Consider the following 22,445-nt stretch of genomic DNA (forward strand, 5'->3'; position numbering starts at 1 on the left):
GTTCCGGCTACGCTCCAAGAGCCTGGCACTTCTCTTGAGTGCCGGGCTCTTTTGCCGGCACTCCCAATCCCCGGGGGCCCAGCTGGGCCATGGGTTGCACTGCGCAAGGCCCCTCCCCTTTAAGAAGGGGAAGAAGGCCTGCAATACTGCAGCGCGACATGCCGCAGTGCATGGCGCTGCGGCACGTAGCGCTGCGTTATTCCCTCGCAGCGCCCCAAGAGCGAGGCGGGGCACTTCCAGTAGCGCCCCGCTTCCCTCTTGGGGCTTGGGGCGCTACCACTCAATTTCCGTCGTGGTGGCGCTAATTTTTAGCGTCCCGGTGAAGTTACAGCCCCAAAGGGGGCGCTACTCAATTTTTAGCCCAAAAAATCCAGTCCAAAAGCTTAAATGCAAACTTACCTGAAAGAAGTGCTGACAGCTTTTCTGTCAGTCTGCTGCACATTCGCTTTTCAGAACAAGCTTACACCCAGCGCTAAACTCAGTACATAGATCCAAGTTCACAGAGCATGGCGTTTAGTCAGCGTTGCCCGTTGATTAATGCCTTGCTCTCCAGATTTGCATGTCCAGGGCCAGCGTTGCTAACGGCTGCGCTATGGCCCTCAACAAAATGGTGCCAACTGAGTCCCGTGCCAGAGGCGGGCGTTAGAGTAGCAGCCACCATTTATTTTCTGGAATCTGTCGTTAAAGGGTGGCGGTAAGTAGCCCAATTTCTTGGCCAATGTTTTCTATCTTTTTTAGAATGAGTCACCCCACATTCAACTTTAAATTTACTGACAGTACTAGAAGAATAAAGGTTGATATTAGTGATGTATCTAAGAAATTTTTGATGGCCTCCAGCTTCAAGGAGAACAAGATGGATTAAAATCCATATCATTTAAATCTTTCCTGCCATGAAAGATAAAAGAATGCAAACTGTGTTATGCAATGGTACAGAAGTGCTACCCAGAGAAAAGTTTTGAGTGCCAAGCACCTCTTGACATGCCCAAGGTGAAGATAATCCTTTGAAAAAAATAAGATGTGTTTGTACTAGGACTATTAATTTGGACTGATGCCAGTTTGGAGAAACAAAGTATTGGATGTTGCACAAACGTGAAAGGCCCATACCTCACAAATGTCAGTGGTGTGAGTGAGCTGTGGAAGGTCTAGTGCTGGGTAAAAGTGTATGGTAGAACAAATAGTATTTTAACATTCATACTAATTTAGCAACTTTAAAATAAATTCTACATCGCACTCCTTGAGTCTCCATATTTGTTTTCTGTTCAACCATTTAAAAAATACATATTAGCAAAATATTGTAGATGTAAGGTTCACAAAATTCCCACATTTCCCCCAAGGTTATTAATAAAAGGGACCCTGCATGGACAATTTATAAAGGGTACCCAAAAGATGGCGTCCGCACCTCGTGACCAAAAGCCTGTAAGATTTTAAAAGCTTGGACTCTGGAGTACAAGCAGGCAGCTTTGGGAAATTGAAACTTAAAATGCATTTCTGTGAAAAGGACTTTGTGTTTGAAAAGCCAGACAGCTAGGCAAACACTGAATATGCATTACGTCAGATCAAAACAGATCAAACCCAATTAGGCCTAAGCATAAGACCATTAGTTTGTCCGCATAAATAATCGGAAACAGCTCAAGGGAGCCACCAAGGCTGGACAGGCCGATTAAAATGCATTAATGACAATACAACCCGGACATCGGGCCATTAGGTGCGATAAACGGCCATCTAAAACCAGTTAACGTAGATTGCTATAATCATTTAAAACAGCCCGCCAAAAGTTAAACAATGGACTGACCTGATTTGGCGCGCAGATAAGGAGTGGAAGAATGGGTATAATTGGAGGCCCATCAGTAGTGATCGCTCTCTTGACTCTGACCTCTTGTTTGGTCTTGGGTTGCTGCTGCTCATACTCATGCCCTGGCCTCGTGGCGGGTTCTCTTCTCGCTCCCCGCATTAATTTTGCAACCAAGGACATCCATACCAATCACAGGAGGGGGAACGAGACCTGAGTCCAAAGTCACACAGGACACATGGGCCATGAGAAGGGCAGACAAAACAAGACAAGACAAGGTGAGAGGAAGAAGGAGGTAAAAACCCGACAAGAGCAGAGAAGGGCAGCAGAAGACGCATTAGTAAAACACAAATGCCTAGTTATAAGCTGGCGCTTGGGGAAGAAAGTATATGTATGGACAGTGAGAATAAGTTGGCTATTGAACACTGCGAATGAGCTGGCATTAAACGTGAGGGTCCACACCCACGATGAATATACCGGCATTCAAAGAATGGGTAGAAAAATCGAATAAGCAGTGAAGACTGCCAACCGCCCCACAATCGCAACATTACCGCCGACGACCATCCGAGGGAGAAGAAGAAGAGAACCCATCGCGACGAGACGACGATGGTAGCTGAGGAGAGGGAAGGTGTGTCACAGCAACAGCTCCAGCATTGTGCCCTGAGACCACGTGGCGATGGAGTACCCCAAAGGACAGAGGACCAGACCTCAAAACTCGCAACTGTTAAAGCAACAGGCTTTGGATTGGTGAGCATGAATTCCTGGCCCCTCATAGCTTAATCGAGTTAGGTATAGGGGGTGGGATAAGGATAAGGGGATTGTTAATGTAGCTATTTTTCCCTCGATGTGCCGTGTGTTCCCCATTCCCTGTATAAGTATAATGTTGTTTATGCCTGTATTTTCTACCAGTAGCTTCTGATTAAGGGCTGGATTTTGCTACGGGGGCGGGTTGGAGGTGTGAAACCCACATTCGGGCTTGTTGTCCCGCCTCCATGGAGATGTGGCCAACCCACTGGATTTTCCTCTGATTGACCTTGTTGAGCCCGCCCTGTGGGCTCAGCAGGCCAATTAAGGGCCACCCGGCAACAGGTGACGTCAGAGATTGACATTTCATCTGTCAAAAGCTTTTGGCAGATGAAATATCAGTGTTTAACAGCTGTTTGAAGCTGTCAAGCACTGAAAAACTGCTAATTCAGCCTCAGTCCTTTCTCAGGATAACTTTAAAATCATTTTGCTGCAGAAACCAAGATGCTGTTTTTTTTTTAAAAATCGGAGCTTCTGTGGTTCTTGCAGCCGACTCCCGACATCGGAATGCAGGACTCCTGTAAAGGTAAGTAAAAGTAAGTTAAACTTATTTAAACACTTTAAACACTTGCAAAACACTTACCTTTGCACTCCTGCACCCCTCACTCACCTGAACACTGGGCATCTCGACCCCTCCAAGACCTCAGACCCACGTCCCGCCTCGAAAACTTTTCGTGGTTTGGAGCTGTCGGGAAGCTGACAAACCAGCAATAAAAATTGCGAATAGGCAAAAAACTACCTGTTAACTACCTGTTAACAGGCAGTTTAATTGCCTTTAATCCCTTCCCGCCCCTGGGAGTCGGGTTCCAGCACTTGTCGGCAACCCGGCTCCTATGAAATTGACATGGAGGCGGGTTGGAGGCGGGATGGGGTCGGGACCCCCGGATCTCCGATTTTTATCGCCCGCACGCCTCCAACCCGACTCCAGGGGTTAGGAAAATCCAGCCCTAAGTGTTTAGCAAGGTGAATATCACTAAGAAGTGGATCACCACTCTGTTCAGTGCTGGGCATCCGGTAGATGCAGCAGCTAAGTGGACAGAGGGAAAGGAACACAAGAAGTCCTTAGAGAAGGCAGTTTGACTGATGTGTTTCAAAAAGCAGGTCCAGCTTTTGGACAGGCTCGTTGCAGCACAGGCGGCCGAGTTAAGGGAGTTAGCCCTGGAGATCCAGGATAAGGATAAAGATAAGTTATTAGTAGCTTTGCAGGTTTTGAATCAGGAGAGAGTGCATTTAATGGGAGAACACAAGGTCCAGTTGGAATACCTACGGTGCCAAGTCACCGAGGCCAAGGGAAATGAGCTGAGGTTGCGGGAGAAGAACGCCCGCTTGGCAAGACAGATTAGGGAACAGGAAGAGAAAGTACAGGAGGTAAAGGCAGCTTACAAGTTCGCAAGCGAACAGGGGTTTGAGGAGGCAGACCACAGCCCCTGTAAAGAGCGGATAGAAAATCTGAGCCGGGCCCTCCGGAAGGCAAAAGGCATGGTATGCCTCATAAGCCCAAAGGCAGGTCAGGCGGATTTTATGGGGAATGAGGGCGGCACGGTGGCATAGTGGTTAGCACTGTTGCCTCACAGCGTCAGAGACCTGGGTTCGAATCCGGCCTCGGGCGACTGTCTGTGTGGAGTTTGCACATTCTCCCCGTGTTTGCGTGGGTTTTCTCCGGGTGCTCCGGTTTCCTCCCACAGTCCAAAGATGTGCGGGTTAATAATAATAATAATAATTCAACTTTTATTGTCATTGCACAAGTACATGAACAACGAACTGTGATCTTGCAAGCTCCCATGAGTCCAGTACAAATAACATTAACATTAAACATAAATAGCACCGTCCTGGGAGAAGCAAAGCCGCTGCGTCTGTGCGCGCCGCCATGCCATTTCCACCATTCCTCCTGTCCGACAATCTTCAGCCCAACGCCCGGGCCTGCTCACCAGCCGCCCCTCCCGGGGCTCCTTCCGTGACCTTCTCACCAACCGCCCCTCCTCGGGGCTCCTTCCATGACCTTCTGCACCTGGTCTTCCCTGATGGTCACCCCTCCAGGTACGTGGGGTTACAGGGATAGGGTGGGATATGTGTTGGTGTAGGGGTTACGGGGATCGGGTGGGATATGTGTCGGTGCAGGCTCGATGGGCCGAAATGGCCTCTATCTGCACTGTGGGGTTTCTGTGATTCTGTGATTCTGTGAGGGGAGGACAGTTCAAACATCACTGGTATTGCCCAGGGACGACCCGGTTGAGGGACAGGAGATCTCACGACCACCACCTGTAGCACCAAGTTTCAGCGAGGTCTGGCAGGAAGGGGGGATGGATCCAGAGGTGGGAGCAGAGGTGGAGCAACCCCCGCCAGAGAGGTCGGAGCCGGGGCCAATGTGTCCAGCACGGCATCGGAGGTTCAGCCCACCCGTCATTGGCGACGATGAGGGACACCTCCAAAACCAGTTCGTATTACCCTATAGCACCCAACAGCTTAGGGCTATGGTCAACCATATCCCTAAGCTGTCCGAAAAGGGAGACCCCTCGATCCACTTCAGGGACATAGAGCAGGCAGCCAGCATCAACGACTGCGATGGCGCTGAGCAGGCCAAGATGCTGCTATTCTCCCTGGAGAGTAGTCTCCTCCAATCCCTCTCTGATGAGTGTAAGAGGGGGCAGAGCAGGTATGAGGAGCTCAGAGATGCAGTTCTAGAGGCCATGGGGATGAATGAGGGAAGTCCTTTCTCCCGTGTGGAGAAGACGGTCCAGCTCGCAGGCGAAACCCCGCAGGCTTTCGCGGACCGGTTATGGCCGGTGTACCGGAGGGCCTGTCCGGGGACGCCGAACCGGGTATTCCTGAACGGGGCTCCCCTGGCCCATTGGCTCCGATGCCTGGTGGCGAACAGCTTGCCACAGGTCCGGGCCAAGGCGGAAGTCTGGTTCAACCCCAAAAATCCCCAGACCACCGAGCTTACGGTGATTAGGCAGCTCACACTGGCCGATAAAAATGGTAGGGGAAATGATGCACACCCACCCAAGGGGAAGGTGCATGAGGTAAAACCCGGACTGGGTAGGAAAGAGTGGCACCAGGAAGGGAGTAGCCCCCCCAACATAAAGACGAATTGTTACGGGTGCGGGAAGGATGGTCACTGGTGGAAGGAGTGCAAAAACCCTTGGAAAGATAACAAGGGAAAGAATTCCACAGCCCCAGCCCAAAAGGCGGAGGCAGGAATCCCTTCCACAGAGGTTGAGTCACTTTTGTACACCATGAGGTCCTTATTGACTGGCCAGGAGAGAGTAGCAGCCGCTACCAGTGCTCTGACCCCATCAGCCCCATCCAACCAACAGCCCTAACTAGAACCAGCGCAGCCTGTCGACCTGTGTCCCCTTGAAAACGATGAGGGGAACAGGCCCTGTGTGTTAAGATGCAGGTGGAGACGGTGCAGGGGGGATATTCGGTGGACACTGGAGCTTCCAGCACGGTGGTCCATTTGGAAGACCCAACCAATCCACCCAGGTCTAACGAGGCCCCATTTAGCCGAATGGGAGCCACAGGGAAAGAGCAGGTTGGGGAAATGGCCAAACTTTCAGCCATAGTTTTAGGCTCCCTCCCTACCATGTGGGAGGATAACCAAAGGACCTACGAGGTGGCCGAGCAGAGGTCTAGGGAAGGAGAGTTATGGGATCCCTGTAGAGCAGGCCCGGTAGCCGCAGTCTGGGACAAGGGAGGCACACAGGGGGTAGCTTTGGCCCCGGACCTAAAGCAGGTCCAAGCCCGAGATCTCGTCTGTGAGGCCGTCCCGGTAAGGGAAGAGAACGGGGAGTCCCTAGAAGGCCCATTCGGGGCAGCGGACGAGGTTTTAAAACAGGCTGCTGGTTATATCAACCAGTGCGAACTGTTTCGACCTGAAAGGGGAAAACAGCCAGTTGGGGTAAGGTCTGAGGATAAAGATCCTCAGCCTGCAGCAGGAGCGAGTTCATAGACTGCACAGGCAGGTGCTGTGGCTTGCTTAAAGGGAGCGGCCAACCCGCCCATCGATTGGGACACTCCCCCGCTCTTCTGGGATCCAGACGAAGGGGAGGGACCCGAGGGCGAAAACCCCGCTCCTAACCCAGGTGTAGAGGAGGAGGGACCAGAGGTCGAAAACCTCGCCCCGGACCCAGCCATGGGACCTGGGGGTGGAGACTCTCAGCTCGCAGCAGCAGGCTGCGAAGAGTTCCCTGCCCCTAGCCCAGGTTCGGGTTAAAGGCCCACCAGCCAAGAAAGCCCCACCTGTAGTGTATGTGCTTTAAGTCAGAACTACTTTTTACAGCTCCTGTATACTGTAGTACCGGCAGTGACCACACCGGTATATAAGCTGTGCGCATGCCTCTGTACCCCAGTCTAGAGATTACCCTCCTCCAGTAAAGACCTGTTATTTGTTTATGTACAGCATCCGTGTAATTATTTATCCACTGAACCACATATCTAACAGTGGCGACGAGTGTTGATGTGAATCTACCTGCAACATAAAAAAAAAATAGTCGAGTCCAGGAACACGGGCGTCGACCACGAGCAACCGCCCAGCAGTCAGGCAGAGATCCAATTTCGCTGGGGAGGCTGTGGAGAGCCGGGCTTGGTTCCCCAGCCAAAACGAGCAGTAAGAGACCGACGACAGGTCCAGAGCGGACCCTTCCCGAGCAGCGGCGGCTGGAGCCGACCGACGGCAGAGAGAGGGAGCCACGCACCGTCGACGGGGTAAGAAAGAGGGTGAAGAGAGTAGGGCGCAGCCGGGGGTTGATCACCGAGCGGCGTCGAGGAAAAATACTGCAAACCGGAGAGAGAGAGGGTAAGAAACAGCCGGGTTCTAGACTGAGCGGTGTCGACAAATATCAAGAGAAGAATGCGCAGAGCACAGCCAGGGATCACGGGCTGATCAGGGTCTGCGGGGCGAAGCAAGGGGAGACGCCATTGAGCCGCGGAGAAGCAGGGAGAGCGCGGGAGACGCCATTGAGCCGCGGAGAAGCAGGGAGAGCGCGGGAGGCGCCATTGAGCCGCGGAGAAGAAGGAAGAGCGCGGGAGACGCCATTTTGCGAAGCCGCAGCGGAGAAGACGGGTGAGCGCGGGAAGGAAGGAAAGCGCGGGAGACGCCATTTTGTGCCAGCGGAGAAGAAGAGGAAGCGCGGGAGGCGCCATTGGTGATAGTTAACGCACAACCAAGGATGCCGAAGAGTGACAGTATCTCTACGTTCGACAATGAAGTCGAAGATTGGGCGACATATGTGGAACGTATTGAGGTGTACTGCAGGGCGAATGAAGTGCCAGATGCTAATAAAGCACTGGTTCTGTTAAATTCCATGGGTGCAAAAACTTATGGGTTACTGCGAAATCTAATAACCCCAGAGAAGCCGGTAAACAAAAATTTTGAAAGCATAGTAGAAATCCTACAGGACCACTTAAACCCCACACCGCTGCTGATAGCAGAATGATTTAAGTTCCATAAAAGGAACCAACACAAAGACGAAAGCAATGCTAAGTACCGAACGGAACTGCGCAAGCTATCGAAATACTGCCAGTTTGGAGCGGGACTAGCAGACACGTTAAGGGACAAGTTTGTGTGTGGGCTACAAAGTGAAGGAACCCAGAAACGGCTTCTATCAGAAAAGGACCTTACGCTGGACAAAGCTTTCAGTATGGCAGTATCACATGAAGCAGTTGCAAGGGGCGCTGCAGAGATACAATGGAGGCCGCAAGAATATGGCACCAACAAAATGTCCTATGGAACAGGGAAGTGCTATCGCTGTGGCAGAACAACACATGACCAGAAAGATTGTTGGTTCAAGGACCAAGTGTGCAGACAGTGTGGGAAAGCAGGACACATAGCAAGAGTCTGCAGGTCTGGGAAGAAAACCAACAGTAAGAAATCTCCACAGGAGAAGTACAAAAAGGTACACCAGGTGATGGACAGTGGTTCAGACGAACAGAAAAGTGACACAGACTCCGGAAGCAAGGAGCTGGGTTGTCTGAAACTACATAATGTAACCAAAATGGAGGATCACCAGACTATCTGGGTTACACTCAAGATAGACGGAGTCCAAGTGGAAATGGAATTGGACCCAGGGTCAGCTCTAACAGTCATAAATCAAAGAGACTACAAGCGGCTATTTTCACACATACCCTTGAAAGCTACAGAGATTGTCTTGAAGATGTATACGGGGCAAAAAGTCTACCCCAAAGGAAAAATAAGGGTAAAAGTGACATATAAAGGTCAGGAAATACCTAAAATGGATATATATGTATTGCCAAATGGAGGACCACCACTGCTAGGACGTGAATGGATCCGGAAGATACATTTAGATTGGCATTCCACACAGGCACGGAAGGTGGAGGCCAAAAAGGATGACGACGTCACATCTGGACGACTGTCAAAAATGCTAACTGACGCAAAAGAAGTGTTCCAGGGGGGACTAGGAACACTAAAAGGAATAACAGCAACAATTAAAATAGAGGATAATGCAAGCCCAAAGTTTCTGAAGGCCAGACCAGTGCCTTATGCGATCAGACCAGCGGTTGAAGCAGAGCTGGAAGGGTTGGAACGTTCAGGAGTACTGTCCAAAGTGGACTGGAGCGAGTGGGCTACACCCATCATTCCTGTAATGAAGAGGTCGTTGAGTAATACGCCTGGGGAACCAAAGAAGGTCCGCATCTGTGGGGATTTTAAGGTGACAGTGAACCCAGTCCTTCACACGGTGCAATAGCCGCTTCCACGAATTGAGGATATTTTCACCTCGCTATCTGGGGGTAAACGCTTCACCAAAACTGATCTAGCCCAGGCGTACTTGCAAATGGAGGTAGAAGAAGCTTCGAAACATTACCTTACGATCAACACCCATAAAGGTTTCTATCAATACAACCGGCTGGTGTTTGGAGTAGCCTCGGCTCCGGCTATCTGGCAAAGGGCGATGGATCAGGTCCTGCAAAGGATTCCATGGACCCAGTGTTATTTGGACGGCATCTTGGTCACGGGCGAAAATGACGGTGATCACCTCGCTAACTTGGAGAAGGTGCTCGCCAGATTAAAGGAGTATGGGCTACGAGCTAATCGCCACAAGTGCGAGTTTTTCCAGAAACAGATCTCGTATTGCGGCCACGTCATCGATGAAGAGGGGTTACATAAGTCCCCTGACAAGATAGAGGCGGTAGTCAAGGCTCCAGCACCGGAAAATGTGTCACAACTGAGGTCGTTCCTCGGGCTGGTAAACTATTACCACAAGTTCTTAGCCAATTTGTCTACGGTATTACACCCGCTGAACATCCTACTGCAAACAGGGGTACCATGGAAGTGGGATGACGAACGTAGACGAGCTTTCCAGAAGTGTAAAGAATTGATCACATCAAAAGAGGTGTTGGCCCATTTCAACCCAGCACTACCAATTCGTTTGGCATGTGATGCATCACCCTACGGCATTGGAGCGGTGCTGTCGCACAAATTCCCAGACGGGTTGGAGAGGCCAGTAGCCTTTGCGTCTTGGTCACTAACCTCAGCCGAGCGCAACTACGCCCAGATTGACAGGGAGGCCCTCAGCCTAGTATGGGGAGTAGAAAATTCAACCACTATCTGCATGGACAGAAGTTCACCTTGCTGACTGACCACCAACCACTTGTCTCCATCTTTAATCCTAAGAAGGGCGTGCCAGTAATGACTGCACAGCGGTTACAAAGATGGTCCCTGTTTCTCGGAGCGAATCAATATGAAATAGAATATAAAGGCACGAGACAGCATGGGAACGCTGATGGGCCATCGCACCTGCCACTGCCTACTGTGGAGGAAGCACCAGCAGTGGACCCTATCGAGATATTTTATTCGTCAATAATTGAACGATTGCCAGTAACAAACGCGGATATAGAGAAGGAGACCCGCAATGATCCGACGCTGTCACGGGTATATGAATTGACGGTGAGGGGATGGCCAACACATGGCGACTCACTGTTGCCAGCATTCTCATCCAGAAGAGAACAGCTGTCAGTATGCCAGGGGACAGTGATGTGTGGATCCAGAGTGGTGATTCCACCCAAGTTAAGGGAGAGAGTGCTAAAGGAGCTACATGAAGGTCATCTGGGGGGAGTGAAAATGAAAAGCCTTGCTAGGGCTTATGTGTGGTGGCCGGGAATCGATCAACAAATCGAAGACCTAACTAAGAGCTGCTTAGGATGCCAGAAGGTCCAAAATGCACCACCACATGCCCCTCTACACCCATGGGAGTGGCCCTCCTCTCCATGGCAATGGGTGCACATTGATTTCGCTGGTCCATTCATGGACTCAATGTTCTTAATAGCAGTGGGTGCTCATTCAAAGTGGCCTGAGGTGATAAAGATCTCTTCAACCACTACAGAGAAAACGATTGCAGTCCTACGGACCATATTTGCCAGAAATGGGTTGCCAGAGCAGATCTGCTCTGATAATGGACCATAGTTTGTGTCCGACGAGTTCCAAAAATTCATGAAAAGGAATGGGGTAAGGCATTACACATCCGCCCCGTATCATCCAGCCACCAATGGATTGGCTTAGAGGTTCGTACAAACCTTTAAGAAGGCGATAAAGGCCATGTGCGACGAGGAAATTCCACTACAGCATAAGATGGACAATTTCTTATTAGCCTACCGAAACGCGACACATGCAGTTACCAACCAGACCCCGGCCATGATGTTCTTTAACCGAAGGTTGAGACCTCGTCTGGACTTGCTCAGACCAAATGTGCGAAGAAATGTTGAGGACAAACAATTCCAGCACATCAACGAGAAGCCGACAAGGAGCTTCAATGTAGGGCAACCATTCTTGGCCCAGGACTATCGAACAGAGAAGTGGCAACCCGGAACGATATGTACAAGGCAGGGGCCATTAATGTACACAATGGATGTCGGGGAGAACATTGTTAGACGCCACGTCGATCAGATCTTAGCATCACAGGAATGCGTCAACCCCATGTCTTGAGTACCTGGGGATGAACCCGACATACCGGTAGTATCTACTTCAGACCCAGTAGCAGTGGAACCCGATGAACTACCCGATGAAAGGGGGTCAGAATCGCCTCTGCACCAAGAACAAGAACCTCCGGAAAGGCACTATGCCGAAAGGGTCAGGAAGCCGCCCCAAAGACTGAATCTATAAATGGACTTTTGTTATTGAATGTACATGTAAAAATGTAATTGTTATTTGAATATTAAGGGGGTATTACTAATCTAAAAGGGGAGGAATTGTAGTGTATGTGCTTTAAGTCAAAACTACTTTTTACAGCTCCTGTATACTGTAGTACCGGCAGTGACCACACCGGTATATAAGCTGTGCGCATGCCTCTGTACCCCAATCTAGAGATTACCCTCCTCCAGTAAAGACCTGTTATTTGTTTATGTACAGCATCCGTGTAATTATTTATCCACTGAACCACGGATCTAACACCACCCGCCAAAGTCGCTAGAAGCTCCCCACAGACGCCCCAGCCGAGAAAGCCATGGTCACCAGCACTCCAGTTACCAAAGGCCGCCCCTCGAGTTAGGGGGAAGTCAAAGGACAGAGGTCCTCAGCCAGCAGCCATGGGCTGCGAGGGACCAACAGTGCAGGACGGTGCGGCCACGCCTTAGGTAGCGGTGTGCCGCAGTCCAACCAGGAATTAGCCTGGCCGCCCGGAGACGGGCGGCGGATGTATATAGTTTAGGTAATGTAAGTTTATAATGTTAAGTTTAAGTATTTAGCTTAAGTTTTGGTGTTTTAGCTTAAGTTATATAAGGTGATGGGTAGTTTAGATGAGTAAGTAATCTGCTAAGAGTGTATGTATTTGGGTCGAGGTCGCGAGACCCGACCATGCTTCACCCAAGCCAGAGAATCTCTTGGGGACCTGGCTGTATGTTTTGTATCTGTTACATTAAGACTGTCGGGATGAAGGTTGAGTAGATTGGGACTCTACTCATTGGAGTTCAGAAGAATGAGAAGCGAACTTATTGAAACATATAAGATTGTGAAGGGGCTTGATCGGGTGGATGCGGTGAGGATGTTCCCAATGATGGGTGAAACTAGAACTAGGGGGCATAATCTTAGAATAAGGGGCTGCTCTTTCAAAACTGAGATGAGGAGAAACTTCTTCACTCAGAGGGTGGTAGGTTTGTGGAATTTGCTGCCCCAGAGAGCTGTGGAAGCTACATCATTAAATAAATTTAAAACAGAAATAGACAGTTTCCTAGAAGTAAAGGGAATTAGGGGTTACGGGGAGCGGGCAGGAAATCAGACATGAGTCTAGGTTTGGATCGGTCATGGCCCTGTGGGTGGCAGAGCGGGCCCAGGGGCCGTGTAGCCTGGTCCTGCTCCTACCTCTTGTGTTCTAATTCTGTGTTAGATTTCAGGAGATGGTCCTATTCACAGGGATTAGTGGAGACCTCGGGAACAGGCTGCCAGCTAGGAGTCCTTCAAGAGTAAATTGGGCCTGTTCCTGGCTGGGGTGGAGATCACCTCTTACAGAAGGTAAGTACTGCAGGAAATACAGGGACAGAGTGATCTCCTGGATGAGTTTCAATCGCCTAGATTGGTCGGAGAGGAATTTCCCAGATTTTTATCCCAAATTGGCCATTGGGTTTTTTATCTGGTTTTTCGCCTCTCCCGGGAGATCACATGGGTTCGGGTGGGATGGAGAGTGAAAGTAGATTTGAGGTTAGGATCAGATCAGCCATGATCTTATTGAATGGCGGAGCAGGCTTGAGGGGCCGATTGGCCTACTCCTGCTCCTATTTCTTATGTTCTTATGTTCTTATGAAGGGGATCGTAATCCTACTCGCCCTGATGGGACTGAGCCTGGAAAGGCAGGGCGATGTAGAAGACTCCCACATCTACGGGTGCTCGGGAAATAGAGCACCTATAGCAACCGACGGAAGCGGTGAACAGGAGATAGAGGAGACCGCCGTCTACGTCCACGAGGGAAGGTGGCCAGGATGGCTGGGGTCCAATTCGTCTCAGTACTCCAGCCAAACCGGATTCACGTACGGGGAGGCCTCCCTCCTGTGCCCCAGGGTACGGGTCGTTACCACGAGGGTCAGCGTCACCGTAGGAAAGCGTATATGTTTAACCTGTAAGGGACACATTCCTCTGGCTAGGTGGTGGTGGCTCAGGAAGCTGAGCAGAGATATGAGAGACCCCGCAGTCGAGTGGGAACGGTTGGGGAACAATACCCACCGGACGATTACAGGGACTCACGGAGGATTAAGTGTGTGTTGGGACAAGTGGTGGGAACCGGATCAAGGGATTTACATCTGTATGTGGGGGTCAGAGAGAGTCTACCCCACAGGCATATCCATCATTTTCCACCGGCAGTGGCAAGACGCCGGGGAGGGGATGAAGTAGGATACCAGTCTGAAGGCGTGTGCAGTCCCATTCTCCCCAATCCCAGTCAATGCCACTGAGCTTGTAACCCAGCCCCGTAAGCCCCCGCCCACAGCGCCGGCAGCAAGGATACCCAGGGAAGGGTGCCCCACCACCACCAAGTGACCAGGGAATGGGCTGGTCCTAGTACCTACCGATCAGGTGCTGCAACAGGGGGTACACTACGCGGTAGCCTCCGTGATTTTAAATCTCATTGAGGTACATTTACCAGAGTGGTGCCCCAAAGAAACAGAGCAGCTATACCAGGCCCTATTGAAGGACATGTTCAGGAAGTTTTATGAGTTCGATTTTGCCTATGTCGACAAAACTGAACTGTACACCACACACCGAGAGTTTTTGGGTAATGCATGGAGACAAAGAAGGGGAGTATGGAATGATGTTTTTACTGCGTTTAATGCTGGGTCCTCTGTCATCAACAGTCTGGATGACATAGAGCTGCAGACCCAGATAAACAGTTTAAAAACACAGTTAAGGAAGATATTGGCCCAGAAATTCGGGTCGGGGGCTTCCCGCGGGTGCAAGCCCCCGACCTACACTTACCTAGCGCGCCGGCAGTTGAGCTCTGGGCCTGCGTAGAATTCCTCTCCGGGGCCTGGCCCAGAGGCCGGCGCACTGTGCTGGCATGTCCCAGGGGCGTAGTTAGTGCGATGCGTCCCCTGGGATCACGTGAGCCATGGGCAGCCAATCGGGGGAGGGAAAAGCCCATTCATAAGATTGACAGAAAGACCTGTCAAAACGTATGAATGCTGAGGGCCCAAAACAGTAGTTAACCTTCAAATACATTTAAAAAAAAATCACACTTTTTAAATAAACTATAAATTACATTAAATAACTATTTTAAACAATAATTTAAATTTTTGAAAAAAATAATTTTATAAAAAAACAGGGCTAAAAATAAACTTACCTTGCTTTAAAGTATTTAAAAATAACAAACCTGTGGAAAAAATGTTTTAATTTTAATTAATTGACCACTTACCTTTTAAAATGCAGTCCTTACGCCTGGTTTTTACATTTCTAAAATCTGAAGACTTACCCTCACGGAAAAACCTGTAAAAAAAACGTAAGTTCAAAGCGCACGCGCAGACTCCCGCGCGCACGCGTTCGACCTCTGAACCCCTTCGTTCAGAGGATCGGAAGTGCTGGTTTCCCGCGCATGTGTAGTGCATGCAAGGAACAGGCACTTCCATCGGGTCCACGCGTGAGTACCCCGTGCGTACTCACGCGTTGGGACCCGAATTTCTGGGCCATTAATGGACGAGAATAAAGTAGTGGGCTCGGAGTTGCATGAGGACCAGGCTATCACGGTGCACTTAAAGGAGATTATAGCGGAGTTGGAGAAGCACGCAAAGACGGTAAATGCCCTCATAAGGGAGGACAGAAATGCTTCTGACCAGGCGGCGCAGAATGAGATGTGCGTGCCGTATGGGGCATGGTTGCTGGGCGAGGGCCGCAGTAATCTGGAGGATCTAAAACAGGTTTAGTCCCCTCCTGGATCAGCAACAAGCACCTCGCAGCCCTCCACCCATTTGAGAATGTATTAAGCCCGTGCCAACTCCGGCTAGCTTCCGAAGCCTACCCAGTCCCCGTGGATTGTGGACAGTCCAACCACACAATCATGGGAGTAGTAGTTAGGATGCCGGTCATGGGTAGGACAGCCCGACCCACGCCGGTATACAGGGTAGAGAACATTGGAGTCATTCAAAGGGGTGCTCACATTCGTTTCACAGCGGTCCCACCTTATGTCATTAAGTGGGAGCATGCTATGACAGGTACTGACCTCTCAGGGTGCCGGAGCCGGGGAGCACACATATTCCTGTGTCCCCAGCACTTGAATGCCTATTCAAAACCGCAGTGTGGGTTCAGAGCTGCTGGCGCGAAACCTATAAATTGTACCATGGAGGCAATGGCACAAGGCCATGTTCCCCCGCAGGTAGCATATATTGGAGGTGGGACATATTGTGTCACCACCGGCGCATCCCACTACCAGCATGGACAGCATAGCTGGTGTCCGGTTAGTGACAGCAGTTTTTGCTTCAAACCCGAGGCACAAGGTCAAGTGGCCCAGGAGCGAATTGTCCCCATTCCTGAACCCTCCACTCTTCACCTCACTGTGAAGGAGAATTTTACCAATTTGCAGAAGTACGTAGCGCATTTTGGCTACGAAATTCCCCCTCTCCCTGAACACCTTACCAAAATACTCAAGGCCGTTATAGTTTCGCAGAAACATTTTTACACTCTAGAGCAGAAAACAGTAGAGATAGGGGCTAAGATATTGGATATTGTGATTCCACCCTGGTGGGACATTTTCAATAACATAGAGGTCCCTTTGTGGATCAGACTGGCTTCCCACATTCTCGTGGTTTACCAGTTAGGGATAGTGTTGTATCTAGTCTGCATTCAATGCAAGGGGAAAGGTCAGTTGTTAGAGTTCCAGAGCCAGAGGATCTGGAAGGAACATTATGTGAAGGTGGAGGGAGATATGCCTGTTTTTTCCTTTTATTTTTGATTAAAGATTGTTGTTCTTTGTTTGTTGTTTTTAATAAAGATTCTTGCGATGCGTTGTTAATAAAGATGTATGTGTACCAAGTGGTGCAGGGGTGTTGGACCCCCTACATGCTTGGATGTGTGTAAAAGACTGTAATTTATCCTATGTATGCTTATGTACACTATATTTTCGTGGAATGGGAAGTGCATGTGTCGTGGGTATCTTAGATAGGTAATTACAGGGGAAGGTTGACTATGGAGGGTCAGAAAATTTTGCTCACCTTGTAAGAATGATACTTCAAGCAAGTTTTAATAATAATATAATAATAATAATTCAACTTTATTGTCATTGCACAAGTACATGAACAACGAAATGTGATCTTGCAAGCTCCCATGACTGGGAGAAGCAAAGCCGCTGCGTCGGTGCGCGCCGCCATTCCATTTCCACCTTTCCTCCTGTCCGACAATCTTCAGCCCAACGCCCGGGCCTGCTTACCAGCCGCTCCTCCTTCTGTGACCTTCTCGCTAACCGCCCCTCCTCGGGGCTCCTTCCGTGACCTTCTGCACCTGGGCTTCCCTGATGGTCACCCCTTCAGGTACTAACCAGGCCTGGCTCTGCTTAGCTTCCAAGCCTTGCCAGTGACCCTGTCCCTAGTCCCAGGAACAGGGGGGAGTGTAAGATTCGCAAAATGTCCACATTCTCCCAAGGTTATTAATAAAAGGGACTCTGCATGGACATTTTAAAAAGGGTACCCAAAAGATGGCGTCCACACCTCGTGACCAAAAGCCTGCAAGATTTTTAAAAGTTTGGACTCTGTGGCAGCACAAGCAGCTTTGGGAAATCCAAACTCTAAATGCATTTCTGTGAAAAGGACTTTTGTGTTTGGGGGACCAGACAGCTAAGCAAACATTTGAATATGCATTACGACAGATCGGAGGCAGATCAAAACCAGTTAGGCCTATACTTGAGGCCATTAGTTTGTCCGCATAAATAATCGGAAACAGCTTAAGGAAGCCATCAAGGCTGTACAGGCCAATTAGAATGCATTAATGACAATACAGCCCGGACATCAGGCCATTAGGTGCGATAAACGGCCATCTAAAAACAGTTATTTTAGATTGCTATAATCATTGAAAACAGCCCGCCAAAATTGAAACAATGGACTAACCTGATTTGGCGCGCAGATAAGTGGCTATCAAAAGGAGTATAACTGCAGGCCCCGGGTAGCAATCTCTCTCTTGGCTCTTGCTCTCTGGCTCTTGCCATTGCTCCTGCTCTCATGGCTCCGGCCTCTTGGGCTGCCCGTACTCGTGCCCTAGCCTCGTGGTGGGTTCTCTCCTCGCTCCCCGTAGCAGAGTTTCAACAGCTAAGAACACCATACCAACTGCAAGGGATGGGAACGAGACCCGAGTCCATAGTCATCCAGGACGCCCAGGCCGCAAAAAGGGGGCCAGACGAAACTGAGTAGGCAGCCCAGGGCTTGTATAGTAACCGAACGCGATGAGACGAATCGAGACAAAGAGTAAGGTAGACCCGACAAAGAGCAGAGAAGGGCAACAGAAGACGTATTAATTAAAAACCCGAGCGCCGAGTTATAAGCTGACACTCGGGGAAGAAAGTATCTGAGGACAGTGAGACTAAGGTGGTTGGGTGAACCCCGCAATTAAGTTGGCAAGCCCCTTGTTGAACACTGCAAACGCAGGTGTCCACGCCATGACGAATATGCTGGTGTTCTAAGGATGGGTAGTAAAATCTAAGCAGTAAAAACTGCTAATCGTCTCATTGACATAACGTTACCGCTGACGACCACCCGATGGAGAAGAAGAAGAGAACCCATTGTGATGAGAATACGATGGTAGCGGAGGAGAAGAAGGTGTGTCGCAGCAGCAGCTCCAGCACCGCACCCTGAGACCACGTGGCGACGGGGTACCTAAGAGGACAAAAGACCAAACCTCAAAACCTGCATCCGTTAAACAGTTGGCTTTGCTTTGGATTGGTGAGCATGAATTCTGGCCCCTCATAGCTTAATCTAGTTAGGTATAGGGGTGGGATAAGGATAAGGGGATTGTTAATGTAGTTTGTTTTCCCTCGATGTGCCGTGTGTTCCCCATTCCCTGTATAAGTACAGTTATTTTGTAATTTGCCTGTATTTTTATACTAGTAGCTTCTCATAAGACTGTTTTGTTCTCTGTTTTAATAAAATCCTGGTTTTTCTCACTTCTGTAGGGGGTGGCACATGAGCCCAGTCAGCTATGCCTCTGACTGCCCGTGAGCGGTTCGAATCACTCCCACGCCCCTGAGATTCTCGACACCGGACTTAGGTACAGGTAGCGATACAGAAAAGACTCGAGTAGACAGGTGGTTTGGATGGAAGCAAAACTCAGGATTTTATTATACAGGAAAAGTTAATACAGTCTTAAGAGAAAATTACCAGTATATAAAATTACAGGCAAATACAAATAACTATATACTTATACAGGGAATGGGGAACACATGGCACATCGAGGGAAAACAACTATCTTAACAATCCCCTTATCCTTATCCCACCCCCTATACCTAACTAGATTAAGCTATGAGGGGCCAGAATTCATGCTCACCAATCAAAGGGTTTGTTGGACTCAAAATAGCGGTGGGGTTTGGGGTTCGCTCTTGGTGCTCTCTGGAGCCTGCCATCGTCACTTAGTCTCAAGCGCTGCAAGGGCGTTGTCCAGGTTCAAGCACCCCAAAGTTAAAGTCTCTGTTTGGGTACTTTACCTTGCAGGGATGATGATTCTTCTTCAGCCGACAGCTTGAGTTTGCATGAAGATAGTCGCAGATTGGCTGAGGCTGAAGGCCCGATGATTCGAAGCCTACCCTCAGTTCGTCTCCTCAGTTGGTCTTCCTCAGTTGGTCTTCCCTCCTCCCCTCATCGTGTCCCGCCTCGCCTGGCCTGAATAGTCCGTGTTCGCCCGATGCAGTGCCTGGGCGATTTCCAGATGGAGTGGCAAAAGGCACGGGCAAAGGCCAGGGCGTAAGCGTGGGACGGGGAAAGGGCGACAGCCACGAGGGCGAGGGGCCGAAGAGCCGAGCAGAGCAGAGAGAGAAGAGAGCGATTGCTACCCGGGGCCTTCAATTATTCTCTTTTCGAAAACCCTTATCTGCGCGCCAAATCAGGTTAGTTCTTTGTCTTAATCTTGGCGGGCTATTTTAAATAATGGTAGCAATCCATACTAACTGTTTTTAGATGGCCAGTAATCACATCTACCGGCCCGATAATTGACTTGTTTTGTCAAGAATTTTCATTGATGGGCCTGTCCAGCCTTTATGGCTTCCTTAATCTGTTTCCGATTATATATGTAAAACTGCTTGATGGCCTTAACTATAGGCCTAACTGAATTTAGATTTGTCTCCAATTCGGTCTAATACATAATTCAAAGTCCTGTCTGGTTTCAAAATACAAAGTCTCTCTCTTCGCAGAAACTGCAGCTTTGGTTTCGATCCACAAGCTGTCTGCGTTGCAGAGTCCATTTTAAAATCTCACAGGCTTGCTGCCATGAGGCACGGACGCCATCTTGGAAGGTCTTGCCACAGCAGAAGTCCCCAAAGCTGCTTTGCCTTCGAGGAATAGAAATAGCTTTTGCTATTTCGACTCTCATGCTCCCAAATTTGTTGTGCTTCTGACCATTTAAGCAGTTGTATCCTTTTAAATGCTGCAGCTGCACTTCATTTTTCTCCCTCCTAGCAGTGGTAAACCAGCCAGGAGCGAGGAGACTGCTAATTCCCTGTCCCACCCAGGAGCTGAGCGGCGGACCTGCGAGAGGCACAGAGTCAGTGAGAGGAGGATAAACGGAGCGCGGAGAGGAGGCCTGGGACCGGAGCTGAGCAGCGGACCTGTGAGAGGCACAGAGTCAATGAGAGGAGGATAAAAAGAGCGCGGAGAGGAGGCCTGGGACAGGAGCTGAGCGGCGGACCTGCGAGAGGCACAGAGTCAGCGAGAGGAGGATAAAAAGAGCGCAGAGAGGAGGCCTGGGACCGGAGCTGAGCGGCGGACCTGCGAGAGGCACAGAGTCAGCGAGAGGAGGATAAAAAGAAAGCAGAGAGGAGGCATGGGACCAGAGCTGAGCGGCAGACCTGCGAGAGGCACAGAGTCAGCGAGAGAAGAGAGAGAAGCAAAAAGTAATCAAAGTGTGACGTCACCAGAAAGCAGGTAAGCTATTGGTTGGTGAGTATTTCTCACTTTCTCACTTTTTTCGAAACTTAAATTTTGTGGGTTTATAGTTTCTAGGGTTTCTGTTCTGTAGCGGGGACTGCTGGTAATCAAGGGCCCTTGATTATATCATTTAATTGTAGTGTAATTGGTGGGATTGATTTGATTTAATTTAATTTGAATTAATTAAAGGGTAAGTCATGGCAGTACAGCTCGGCCCCGTGGTATGCTCCTGCTGCACTCTGTGGGAAATCAGGGACACTTCCTGTGTCCCTGACGACCATGTGTGCGGGAAGTGTATTCAGCTGCAGCTACTGACAGACCACATTGCGGTGCTGGAGCTGCAAATGGATACATACTGGAGCATTCGCGATGCTGAGGACGTCATGGATAGCATGTTTAATGAGTTGGTCTCACCACAGGTAAAGGCTGCACAGGCAGGAAGGGAATGGGTGACCATCAGGTAGAGTAATAGGTGCAGGCAGGTAGTGCAGGGGTCCCCTGTGGCCATCCCCCTCTCAAACAGGTATACCGCTTTGGATATTGTTGTGGGAGATGGCTTATCGGGGGAAGACAGCAGCAGCCAACTTCCTGGTACCATGGGTGGTTCTGCTGCACAGGACAGGAGGAAAAAAAGTGGGAGAGCTATAGTAATAGGGGATTCTATTGTAAGGGGAATAGATAGGCATCTCTGCGGCCACAAACGAGACTCCAGGATGGTATGTTGCCTCCCTGGTGCAGGGGTCAAGGATGTCTCGGAGCAGCTGCAGGGCATTCTGGAGGGGGAGGGTGAACAGCCAGTTGTCGTGGTGCATATAGGTACCAACGATATAGGTAAAAACCGGGAGGAGGTCCTAAAAGCTGAATATAGGGAGGCAGGAGGTAGATTAAAAAATAGGACCTCAAACGCAGTAATCTCAGGATTGCTACCAGTGCCACATGCAAATCAGAGTAGAAATAGAAGGATATTGCAGCTGAATACGTGGCTAGAGGAATGGTGCAAGGGGGAGGGGTTTAAATTCCTGGGACATTGGAACCAGCTCTGGGGGAGGTGGGACCAGTATAAACTGGATGGTTTGCACCTGGGCAGGACTGGGACAGATGTCCTAGGGGGAGTGTTTGCTAGTGCTTTGGCGGAGGGTTTAAACTAAAATGGCAGGGGGTTGGGAACCTGTGCAGGGAGACAGAGGAAAGGGAAACAAGGACAGGAGCAAAAGACAGGAAGGAGAAAAACAGAAGTGGCAGTCAGAGAAATCAAGGGTTTAAGTCAAGCATGGCCACAGTAAATAATAATTCTGAAAGGTCTAAGAGTGTTAAAAAAACAAGCCTGAAGGCTTTGTGTCTTAATGCGAGGAGCATTTGTAATAAGGTGGATGAATTAGCTGCGCAAATAGATGTAAATGAATGTGATATGATTGGGATTATGGAAACATGGCTCCAGGGTGACCAAGGCTGGGAACTCAACATCCAGGTGTATTCAATATTCAGGAAAAACCGGCAAAAAGGTAAAGCAGGTGGGGTAGCATTGCTGGTTAAAGAGGAGATTAACACAATTGTAAGGAAGGATATTAGCTCTGATGATGTGGAATCTGTATGGGTAGAGCTGAGAAATACCAAGGGGCAGAAAACATTAGTGGGAGTTGTATACAGACCCCCAAACAGTAATGCGGAGGACGGGGATGGCATTAAACGGGAAATTAGATATGCGTGCAATAAGGACACAGCAGTTATCATGGGTGACTTTAATCTACATATAGATTGGGCTAACCAAATTAGTAACAATACTGTGGAGGAGAAATTCCTGGAG

Source organism: Somniosus microcephalus, chromosome 2, assembly GCF_052327205.1.
Source record: "Somniosus microcephalus isolate GS21.2 chromosome 2, FLI_Smic_1.0, whole genome shotgun sequence".
Taxonomy (NCBI): Eukaryota; Metazoa; Chordata; class Chondrichthyes; order Squaliformes; family Somniosidae; genus Somniosus; species Somniosus microcephalus.